The 12535-nt window shown below is 38.4% G+C and overlaps 1 non-coding gene across 1 annotated transcript; it reads right to left on the bottom strand.

Moving 5' to 3' along the window:
* Positions 1–6372: 6372 nt before the first annotated feature.
* On the bottom strand, positions 6373–6476 carry LOC112804475 (small nucleolar RNA R71). Its single transcript, XR_003203089.1, has one exon. It is a non-coding gene; the product is annotated as a small nucleolar RNA R71 (small nucleolar RNA).
* Positions 6477–12535: the final 6059 nt, after the last annotated feature.

Below are 12535 nucleotides of genomic sequence, written 5' to 3'. Positions count from 1 at the left end.
CAAACGTTAATGGCATTCACTTTTTCCACTAACGTTGGCATCCCTTTCCGTCCATGTTAACTTCCACGTTAATGTAGTTAACGTGGCTATTAACGTGGGTCTTTTTGCTTCGCAAACGTTAGTGGCACTCACTTTTTCCAGTAATGTTGGCTTCTCCCTTTCCTTCCACGTTAATGTAGTTAACGTGGCCATTAACGTGGGTCTTTTTGCTTCACAAACATTAGTGGCACTCACTTTTTCCACTATTGTTGGCTTTTCCCTTTCCTTCCACGTTAGTTCCCACGTTAATGTAACTAACGTGGAGACTAACGTGGGTCTTCTTGCGCCTTCGCTAGCGTTATTGGCACTCACCTTTGCTCTAACGCTGATCCTTTTTCAAAGTTGATGCCATTAACGTTCCCACTAACATTCCAACTTTCCTTCCTTCCACGTTAGTGCCCACGTTAGTAGCACTAACGTAGCCACTAACGTGGCTCTTCTCTGCTTCTTTTGGCCTGAAATCAAACAAACAAAGTGCATCAAGGTAACATACAAGATGATCTTTATATACTAAGTGTGCTAATAATACTCAAAATCAAAACTTCACTTAGTGTGATCTATTTTATCATATTTACCCTGTATATTAGCTAAAATTCACCTATGCTTGAGATTTTGTTTCATGCAGAGATTTTTCATGCTATTACTCATATATTGGCAATATTTGTATGAAAACTAAATAGAAATCTACTGAAATGACTACTAAAAGTAGGCAATCATGCACGCGCATCAGCGACCGCCTCGCGTGGATTGTATGGACCCTTTTAGAAACAGAGAGTTGTGCCAGAACGACGCTGGAACTGCGCGTTTAGCACAAATTCACAGCGACGCGTTCTTGTGCTTCACGCGTTTGCGTCACTTGAATTTATCACACACCACGCGATCGCATGCACCACGCGTCCGTGTCACATGCGGCGCACAACTTATCTAGATTAGCCAAATATCATATCTTTTCTTCCCCAAATCGAAATCTTTTCTTTCCCTTCTTTTTTCTTTCTTCCTTCCTTTTTTCTTCTTTCTTTTTCTTTTAATTGGTGTTGGAAATTTATTTGGGTCATTATTTTCTATATTTTGCTTGTGGATTATTAGGGAATTGTTTGACAATTATATATTACTTTTTATAGGGTTGCTTGCATGTTCAATTTAATACTTTCAATAACTTATTTACCATGCATGCTAAGTGTTTTTGAAAAAGGCCGTATGTCATCATGCACTACTTTTATGTTATCCTACTACTTTACTGCCTGTTTTTCAGAAAACCCCTTTTATATTTTATTAATTAAAATATAATTGTCAATACAAACAGATTGTTAGTTTGAAAAGAGATGATAATCTAACTTGGACATTTAGTGCTTGATCTATGCTACTCATGCCTTTGCCAGCATGCTGATAAACAATTATTTTATGATTTATATTGTGTTTAATTGAGTGGTTTTATCAAGTCTTCACCCACTTATTCATATGATTTGCATGTAATTACAATTCCTTCCCAAAATTATTCTATGATTGAAAACTTGCTTCCTAAAGATCTTTTAATTGTATATTCTTATTCTCCTTTATACCATTCGATGCCGTGATTTGTGTGTTAAGTGTTTCAGGCTTCATAGGGCAGGAATGGCTTAGAGAATGGAGAGGAAGCTTGCAAAAATGGAAGGAACAAAAGAAATTAAGGAGATGACCAGCGAGAAGTGACGCGGGCGCATGACTCACGCGTCCGAGCGAAATGGAAAAAATCACAGTGACGCATAAGCGTGCCTGCGAATGCGTTGATTGGAAGCTGCACAAGTGAAGCGAATGCGTGGACAACGTGCACGCATGGCACGAAAAATGTGGAGTGACGCGAATGCGTGGACGATGCGGTCGCGTGACGTGCGCGAACTGCAGAATTTACAGAAGCCGCTGGCGTGGATTCTGGGCCGCGTTTTAACCCGGTTTTTGGCCCAGAAACACAGATTAGAGCTAGAGAACATGCAGCGACAAAAGAGAACATTCATTCTGCAAAATTTTTAGTTTTAGATCTGATTTTACTCTTCCTCTAGGTTTTTCTATATACTCGTAATTTAGGATTAGAAGATTTTGGCTTTGGTTATTGAGAGGAGTCTACCTCCGGAACTGGTCACTCTAGTTTGTTTACCTACTTTTTATTTACTCTTCCATATCCTTAATTTGTCCAGAGTTAACACTGGATTACTTTTAGAGTTCATTAATACAAGACTATTTTTATATTTAATTGATCTCTTTGATTATTGTTTATCATGTCTCTTTTTATTTCCCCTTTTAATTTTGTGAAGTCTACATTTATGATAATGGAGTAGTTTCCCAACTTGATCGGGAGTTGATTAAAAGGAGAACCTTGAGTTGGAATACTCAAGAGTTCAATTGTAATTGGTTCGTTGTTAGTTGGCTTGTTTGTCACTAACTCTAATCCTTACCAAGGGAGAGGATTAGGACTTGTGAATAGAAGTTGACTTTTAACTTGACTTTTCTTCATTCGTTGAGGGTTAACTGATGAGCGGATAATTTATACGCTTTTTGGCATTGTTTTTAAGTAGTTTTTAGTATGGTCTAGTTACTTTTAGGGATGTTTTCATTAGTTTTTATGCTAAATTTACATTTCTGGACTTTACTATGAGTTTGTGTGTTTTTCTGTGATTTCAGGTAATTTCTAGCTGAAATTGAGGGACCTGAGCAAAACTCTGATAAGGAGGCTGACAAAGGAATGCTGATGCTGTTGGAATCTGACCTCCCTGCACTCGAAATGGATTTTCTGGAGCTACAGAACTCCAAATGCCGCACTCTCAATGGTGTTGGAAAGTAGACATCCAGAGCTTTTCAGAAATATATAATAGTCCATATTTATTCGTGATTAGATGACGTAAACTGGTGCTCAACACCAGTTCCACGTTGTTGTCTGGAGTCAAACGCCAGAAACACGTCACAAACCGGAGTTGAACGCCCGAAACAAGTTACAACTTGGCGTTCAACTCCAAAAGAAGCCTCAGCTCGTGGATAGATCAAGCTCATCCCAAACATACACCAAGTGGGCCCTGGAAGTGGATTTATGCATCAATTACTTACTCCTGTAAACCCTAGTAGCTAGTTTAGTATAAATAGGATAGTTTACTATTGTATTAGACATCGGGGGGATTGTATTATTCAATCTCTAGATGCCTAGTCCTTAGACCTTCATGGGGGCTGGCCATTCGGCCATGCCTAGACCTTTCACTTATGTATTTTCAACGGTGGAGTTTCTACACACTATAGATTAAGGGTGTGGAGCTCTGCTGTACCTCAAGTTTTATTGCAATTACTATTATTTTCTATCCAATTCGATTTATTACTGTTCTAAGATATTTGTTGCACTTCAACTTGATGAATGTGATGATCTGGGACACTCATCATCATTCTCACCTATGAACGCCCGTGATTGATAACCACTTCCGTTCTACCTTAGGCCGGGCGCATATCTCTTGGATTCTTTAATCAGAATCTTCGTGGTATAAGCTAGAATTGATGGCGGCATTCATGGGAATTTAGAAAGTCTAACCTTGTCTGTGGTATTCCGAGTAGGATTCCGGGATTGAATGACTGTGATGAGCTTCAAACTCCTGAAGGCTGCGCGTTAGTGACAGACGCAAAAGAATCACTGGATTCTACTCCAACCTGATTGAGAACCGACAGATGATTAGCCGTGCTGTGACAGAGCATTTGGACCTTTTTCACTGAGAGGATGGGATGTAGCCATTGACAACGGTGATGCCTTACATACAGCTTGCCATGGAAAGGAGTAAGAAGGATTGGATGAATGTAATAAGAAAGTAGAGATTCGGAAGGAACACAGCATCTCCATGCACCTATCTGAAATTCCCATCATTGAATTACATGAGTAATTTTATCTTTATTTCCTGTTTATTTTATTTATCTTTTAATTATCTAATCTCCCATAACCACATGGATAAGCTTGACTGAGATTTATAAGATGACCATAGCTTGCTTCATACCAACAATCTCTGTGGGATCGACCCTTACTCACATAAGGTATTACTTGGATGACCCAGTACACTTGCTGGTAAGTTGTGCGGAGTTGTGATAAAGTGTGATTCACGTTTGAGAGCACCAAGTCTTTGGAGCCATTATTGATGATCACAATTTCGTCCACCAAGTTTTTGGCGCCGTTGCTGGGGATTGTTTGAATTACAATTACGTGTAACCACAGCGCCAAGTTTTTCTGATCCGGCAACAACACCAAGTTTTTTGCGCCTTTGTCGGGGATTGTTCGAGTTTGGACAACTAACGGTTCATCTTGTTGCTCAGATTAGGTAATTTTCTTTTATTTTCTTTTCAAAAAAATTTTCAAAAATTCTTTCAAAAACTTTTCTTTATTTTCGTTTTTCTTTAAATACAATTTTCAAAAAAAATAATAAAAATACAAAAAAAAAATTCATAAAATCATAAAAACCAAAAATATTTTGTGTTTCTTGTTTGAGTCTTGAGTCAATTTTTAAGTTTGGTGTCAATTGCATATTCATATTGTTCTTGCATTTTTTCGAAAAATTCATGCATTCATGGTGTTCTTCATGATCTTCAAGTTGTTCTTGGTAAGTCTTCTTGTTTGATCTTGATGATTTCTTGTTTTGTGTCTTTTGTTGTTTTTCATGTGCATCTTTGCATTCATATTTTCTAAGCATTAAAGATTTCTAAGTTTGGTGTCTTGCATGTTTTCTTTGCATCAAAAATTTTTCAAAATTATGTTCTTGATGTTCATCATGATCTTCAAAGTGTTCTTGGTGTTCATCTTGACATTCATAGTGTTCTTGCATGCATCATGAGTTTTGATTCATAGTTTTCATGTTGTGAGTCATTTTTGTGTTTTTCTCTCTCCTCATCAAAAATTCAAAAATCAAAAAAATATTTTTTCCTTATTTCTCTCCAAATTTTCGAAAATTTGAGTTGACTTAGTCAAAAATTTTTAAAATTAGTTATTTCTTGTAAGTCAAGTGAAATTTTCAATTTTATAAATCTTATCTTTTCAAAATCTTTTTCAAAAATCGTATCTTTTTCATTTTTTCAATTTTTTCGAAAATTTCGAAAATTATTTTTCAAAAATCTTTTTCTTAACTTTATTTCAAATTTTCGAAAAATTATGCTAACAATTAATATGATTGATTCAAAAATTTGAAGTTTGTTACTTTCTTGTTAAGAAAGGTTCAATCTTTAAATTCTAGAATCTTATCTTTTAATTTCTTGTTAGTTAAGTAATTAATTTTAATTTTAAAAAAATTAAATCTATCTTATCTTATCTTTTATATCATATCTTTTTCAAAATTTTATCTTTTTCAAAAATTTAATTTCAAAATATCTTATCTAACTTCTTATCTTCTTATCTTTTCAAATTTGATTTTAATATCTTTTTCAACTAACTATTTGACTTTTTGTTTGTTTCTTATCTTTTTCAAAACCACCTAACTACTTTTCCCACTCTAATTTCCAAAATATCTCATCCCTTTTTCAAAAATTCTTTTTAATTAATTAATTGTTTTAATTTTAATTCTATCTTATCTTTTATTTTCGAAAATCATTTAACTTCTTTTCAAATTTATTTTCGAAATTTCTTCCCTCTCCCCTTCTACTATTTATTTATATATTTACTAACACTTCTCTTCACCTCTCTTCATCTCAAATCACTACCCCTACCTATTCATTCTTCTTCACTCCTATTCCCTTTCTTTCTCTACTAACATAAAGGAATCTCTATACTATGACATAGAGGATTCCTCTTTCTTTTCTTGTTCTCTTCTTCCCTATATGAGTAGGAACAAGGAAAAAGGCATTCTTGTTGAAGCTGATCTTGAACCTGAAAGGACTCTGAAGAGGAAATTAAGAGAAGCTAAATTACAACAATCCAGAGACAACCTTTCTGAAAATTTCGAACAAGAAAAGGAGATGGCAGCCGAACCCAACAACAATAATGCAAGGAGGATGCTTGGTAATTTCACTAAACCAACTTCCAAATTTGATGGAAGAAGCATCTCCATTCCGGCCATTGGAACAAACAATTTTGAGCTGAAACCTCAATTAGTTGCTCTAATGCAACAGAACTGCAAGCTTCATGGACTTCCATCTGAAGATCCTTACCAGTTTTTAACTGAGTTCTTGCAGATTTGTGAGACTGTAAAGGCGAATGGAGTAGATCCTGAAGTCTACAGGCTCATGCTTTTCCCTGTAAGAGACAGAGCTAGAACATGGTTGGACTCACAACCTAAAGATAGCCTGGACTCCTGGGATACGTTGGTCACGGCCTTCTTGGATAAATACTTTCCTCCTCAAAAGTTGAGCAAGCTTAGAGTGGATGTTCAGACCTTCAAGCAAAAAGATGGTGAATCCCTCTATGAAGCTTGGGAAAGATACAAGCAGATGACCAAAAAGTGTCCTTCTGACATGTTTTTAGAATGGACCATATTAGATATATTCTATTATGGTCTATCTGAGTTTTCCAAAATGACATTGGACCATTCTGCAGGTGGATCTATCCACCTAAAGAAAACGCCTGCAGAAGCTCAAGAACTTATTGACATGGTTGCAAATAACCAATTCATGTACACTTCTGAGAGGAATTCCATGAATAGTGGGACGCCTCAAAAGAAGGGAGTTCTTGAAATTGATGCTCTGAATGCCATATTGGCTCAGAACAAAGTGTTGACTCAGCAAGTCAACATGATCTCTCAAAGTCTGAATGGATGGCAAAATGCATCCAACAGTACTAAAGAGGCAGCTTCTGAAGAAGCTTATGATCCTGAGAACCCTGCAATGGCAGAGGTAAATTACATGGGTGAACCTTATGGAAACACCTATAATTCATCATGGAGAAATCATCCAAATTTCTCATAGAAGGATCAAAAAAGCCTCAACAAGGCTTTAATAATGGTGGAAGAAATAGGCTAAGTAATAACAAGCCTTTTCCATCATATTCTCAGCAACAGACAGAGAATTCTGAACAGAGCCCCTCTAACTTATCAAACATAGTCTCTGATCTGTCTAAGGCCACTTTAAGTTTCATGAATGAAACAAGGTCCTCCATTAGAAATTTGGAGGCACAAGTGAGCCAGCTGAGTAAGAAAATCACTGAAACCGCTCCCAGTATTCTCCCAAGCAATACAGAAGAGAATCCAAAGGGAGAGTGCAAGGCCATTGATGTAATCAATAAGGCGGAATGCACAAGGGAGGAGAAGGACGAAAATCCTAGTGAGGAAGACCTCCTGGGACGTCTCTCAAGCAAGAAGGAGTTACCTATTGAGGACCTAAAGGAATCTGAGGCTCATATAGAGACCATAGAGATTCCACTAAATCTCCTTCTGCCATTCATGAGCTCTGAAGACTATTCTTCCTCAGAAGAGGATGAAGATATGACTGGAGAGCAAGTTGCTCAATATCTAAGAGCTATCATGAAGCTGAATGCCAAGTTGTTTGGTAATGAGACTTGGGAAGGTGAACCTCCCTTGCTCATTAGTGAACTAGATACATGGGTTCAGCAAACTCTACCTCAAAAGAAACAAGATCCTGGGAAATTATTAATACCCTGTACCATAGGCACCATGACCTTTGAAAAAGCTCTGTGCGACCTGGGGTCAGGCATAAATCTTATGCCACTCTCCGTAATGGAGAAACTAGGGATCATTGAGGTACAGCCTGCCTTATTCTCATTACAATTGGCAGACAAGTCAGTAAGACAAGCTTATGGATTAGTAGAGGACATGTTAGTAAAGGTTGAAGGCCTTTACATCCCTGCTGATTTCATAATCCTAGACACTAGGAAGGAAGAGGATTAATGCATCATCCTTGGAAGACCTTTTCTAGCCACAGCAGGTGCTGTAATAGATGTTAACAGAGGAGAATTAGTCCTTCAATTGAATGGGGACTACCTTGTGTTTAAGGCACACTGCCATCCCCCTGTAACAAAAGAGAGTAAGCATGCAGAGCTTCTCTCAGTACAGAGTCCAAAAGAGCCCCCACAATCAAACTCTAAGTTTGGTATTGGGAGGCCACAACCAAACTCTAAGTTTGGTATTGAGAAGACCCCACATTCAAACTCTAAGTTTGGTGTTGGGAAATCTTCATCATGCTCTGAACTTCTCTAAGGCTCCATGAGAGCCCACTGTCAAGCTAGTGACATTAAAAGAGCGCTTGTTGGGAGGCAACCCAATTTTTATTTATCTAATTTTCTTTTTATTTTATTGTTATTTATGTTTTAGTAGGTACATGATCATGAGAAGTCACGAAAAAAATATTAAAATTAAAAACAGAATAAAAAATAGCAGAGGAAAAATCACACCCTGGAGGAAGTACTTACTGGCGTTTAAACGCCAGTAAGGTGCATCTGGCTGGCGTTCAACGCCAGAATAGAGCATGGATCTGGCGCTGAACGCCAGAAACAAGCAACATCCTGGCGTTTGAGCTCCAGGAATGTGCCCTGAGAAAAGCTGGCGTTGAATGCCAGTAACAAGCATGGAACTGGCATTCAACGCCAGAAACATACTGCACATGGGCGTTGAACGCCCAGAACATGCATCACTTCGGCGTTTAAATGCCAGAATGGTATGCTAAGGCATTTTACATGCCTAATTGGTGCAGGGATGTAACTCCTTGACACCTCAGGATCTGTGGACCCCACAGGATCATCTCATGATCTGTGGATCCCACAGGATCCCCACCTAACATATTCTCCCCTCTTCTCAACATTCATTCTCTCTTTCCAATAAACACTCTTACCCAAAACCCTTCACCAATCACCTCAATCTCTCTTCACAATTACCCCATCACCACTCACATCCCTCCACTCTTCCCCATAAACCCCACCTACCTTCAAAATTCAAAAATCTTTCCCACCCAAACCCACCCTAAATGGCCGAACCTACCCTCTCCCCCTCCCTATATATATCCCTCCATTCTACTTCATTTTCACACAACACAACCCCCTCTTCTATACCTTTGCCGAAACCTACACCTCCCCTTCTCCTCCATATTTTCTTCTTCTTCTTCTTCTTCTCTTCTTTCTTCTCTTGCTCGAGGGCGAGCAATATTTTAAGTTTGGTGTGGTAAAAGCATAAGCTTTTTGTTTTTCCATAACCATTGATGGCACCCAAGGCCAGAGAATCCTCTAGAAAAGGGAAAGGGAAGACAAAAGCTTCCACCTCCGAGTCATGGGAGATGGAAAGATTCATCTCTAAAGCCCATCAAGACCACTTCTATGATGTTGTGGCCAAGAAGAAGGTGATCCCTGAGGTCCCTTTCAAGCTCAAGAAAAATGAGTATCCGGAGATCCGACATGAGATCCAAAGAAGAGGTTGGAAAGTTCTAACCAACCCCATTCAACAAGTCGGGATTTTAATGGTTCAAGAGTTTTATGCCAATGCATGGATCACTAGGAACCATGATCAAACTATGAACCCGAATCCAAAGAACTATCTTACAATGGTTCGGGGGAAATACTTAGATTTTAGTCTGGAAAATGTGAGGTTGGCGTTCAACTTGCCCATGATGCAAGGAGATGTACGCCCCTACACTAGAAGGGTCAACTTTAATCAAAGGTTGGACTAAGTCCTTATGGACATATGTGTGGAAGGAGCTCAATGGAAAAGAGACTCCAAAGGCAAGCCGGTTCAACTAAGAAGACTAGACCTCAAGCCTGTGGCTAGAGGATGGTTGGAGTTCATTCAACGCTCCATCATCCCCACTAGCAACCGATCTGAAGTTACTGTGGATCGGGCCATCATGATTCATAGCATCATGATTGGAGAGGAAGTAGAAGTTCATGAAGTCATCTCCCATGAATTCTATAAAGTAGCCGATAAGTCCTCTACTTTGGCAAGGCTAGCCTTTTCTCATCTTATTTGCCATCTATGTTACTCAGCTGGAGTTATCATAGAAGGAGACATCCTCATTGAGGAGGACAAGCCCATCACTAAGAAAATGATGGAGCAAACAAGAGAGCCCACTCATGGAGCCCAAGGGACGCCTGAGGAAGCTCATCACCAAGAAATCCCGGAGATGCCTCAAGGGATGCACTTTCCTCCCAACAACTATTGGGAACAACTTAACACTTCCTTAGAAGATTTGAGTTACAATGTGGAACAATTAAGGGTGGAACATCAAGAGCACTCCATCATTCTCCATGAAATAAGAGAAGATCAAAGGGCAATGAGGGAGGAGCAAAAAAGGCAAGGAAGGGACATAGAAGAGATTAAGGACATCATTGGTCCTTCAAGAAGAAGATGCCACTAAAGGTGGATTCATTCCTTGTTCTTATTTTTCTGCTTTTCGGTTTTTATGTTATGTGTTCATCTATGTTTCGTGTCTCTACTTCATGATCATTAGTAGTTAGTAACTATGTCTTAAAGTTATGAATAATTCCATTAATCCTTCACCTCTCTTAAATAGAAAATGTTTTTAATTCAAAAGAACAAGAAGTACATAAATTTCGAAAATTATCCTTGAATTTAATTTAATTATATTGATGTGGTGACAATACTTTTTATTTTCTGAATGAATGCTTAAACAGTGCTGATGCCAAGGCATCTAGGCCAGTTTCACTGACATTTTTTTACTGTTTTAGGGTTGTTTCATGCATTTTCCTAGTGAATAAGGCAGGTTTTGGGTGAAAATACACTTACACCTTCATTTAAGCAACTATTGTGAATTTTGCATGATTTCATGAGATTTTTGCCAGAATTGCATGAGAATTTGATGATGCATAATCTCATGACTTTGGCTAGAGCTTTGATGCACTTTAATTGCTTGATTTTAGGACAAATGAAGCATAGAAGAACCACGTTAGCTTTCACGTTAACTTAGTTAACGTGACTACTAACATGGGACGGCAAAGAGCTTGCAATGTTAATGCGAAAAGTGATCACCAATAACGCCTGCGAAGCCATTCATAGCTTACGTTAAGTACCACGTTAACTTCGTTAACGTGGTACTTAACGTAGAAGAAAAAGAGGACTCCACGTTAACGAGAAACATGAACTCCAATAATATTTCTCCTCAACATTAGTGGTAAAAGTGAACACCACTAACGTTGGGAAACTAGGCAATACCCCACATTAAGAGTCACGTTGACTTAGTGAACGTGAACTCTAACGTGGAAGAGGATCAACAACGCCAACATTAGTGACACTCACTTTTGTCACTAACGTTGGATCATTAGCATTGCCTACGTTAACTCTCACGTTAAGATTGTTAACGTGAGAGTTAACGTGGAGTTGAATTCAAAGAACCAACGTTAGTGACACTCACTTTTGTCACTAACGTTGGGAGATGGCTTCATTACTACGTTAAGAGCCACGTTAACTTAGTTAACATGGGTTCTAACGTAGGGACTTAAGGCAATTGGAGCGTTAGTGACAAAGGTGAGTGTCACTAACGCTCTCGAAGGTGATAGAGACCCACGTTAAGAGCTATGTTAGCCAAGCTAACGTGAAATCTAACGTAGGGGCAAGAGGCAAGCAACGTTAATAGGAAAAGTATTCCCATTAACGTTTGCGAAAAGGGGCACAAGCCAACATTAATGGGGAAAGTGAGTCCCATTAACGTTGGCCAAGGATTGAGTAAGAAACATTAGAAGTCACGTTAAGATCTCTAACGTTGGAATTAACGTGGGTATATAAGGGCGGAACGTTAGTGGAAAAAGTGAATGCCACTAACGTACTCGCACTCAAAATATTACCCAATGTTAATCTCACTAAATGCCCAAGCCTAATTCTTATTTCTCTGCAAGCTGGGCCCACTAAAGATGAGAATCGCTTTAACTCAAGGTCCATAGCCACATCCAAGACTTGAAGAACTCACTAGAAGATCATGAGGAGTAGTATAAATAGGAGTAGTTTTGAACTTGAGAGAAGCTTAGCACTTTAGGGAACTACTCTCTGCATATTTACTTTTCTGTACTTTTAGCATGGATTCTTCTTTTCTGCCATTTTTGATTCCTAGAGCTATGAACGACTAAACCCCTTTCATTGGGTTAGGGAGCTCTGTTGTAATTTGATGGATCAATTATAGTTTTCATTCTTCTTCTTCTTTCTTTTCTCTTGATCTTACTAGAAAGCTTTCGATCTTAATTCAATTGGTTAGTTGTCTTGGAAAAGAAACTCTCCATAATTGGATCTTCTTTGAACCTTGGAAAAGGGATGAGGAAATCATGCTAGAAATGCTTTCTCATGTTGGACCAAATTGGCGTTTGGATGGATATTGTGACATTTAATCCTTCCAACACTTTGATTTGGAAATACATGTGGTATAATCAGTGACCACACTTTCATCTCTTCCCATGAGCATTAAATCAAGGAATTGGGCAATTGTTCAAGCTTAGAGAGATTGGATTGCCAAGGAATTGGGATCCAATCACTTAAGATTGCCAAGGAGATTAATGAATGCATTGATTGGGGAAGAGATGAGAATGAACTTGATCTGGAGAATGCAACATCTCCTAAACCCAATGATCTCC

This window comes from Arachis hypogaea, chromosome 5, assembly GCF_003086295.3.
Source record: "Arachis hypogaea cultivar Tifrunner chromosome 5, arahy.Tifrunner.gnm2.J5K5, whole genome shotgun sequence".
NCBI classification, from domain to species: Eukaryota; Viridiplantae; Streptophyta; class Magnoliopsida; order Fabales; family Fabaceae; genus Arachis; species Arachis hypogaea.
Note: the sequence above shows the minus strand (reverse complement) of the source record. Positions and strands in the feature narration are given on the sequence as shown.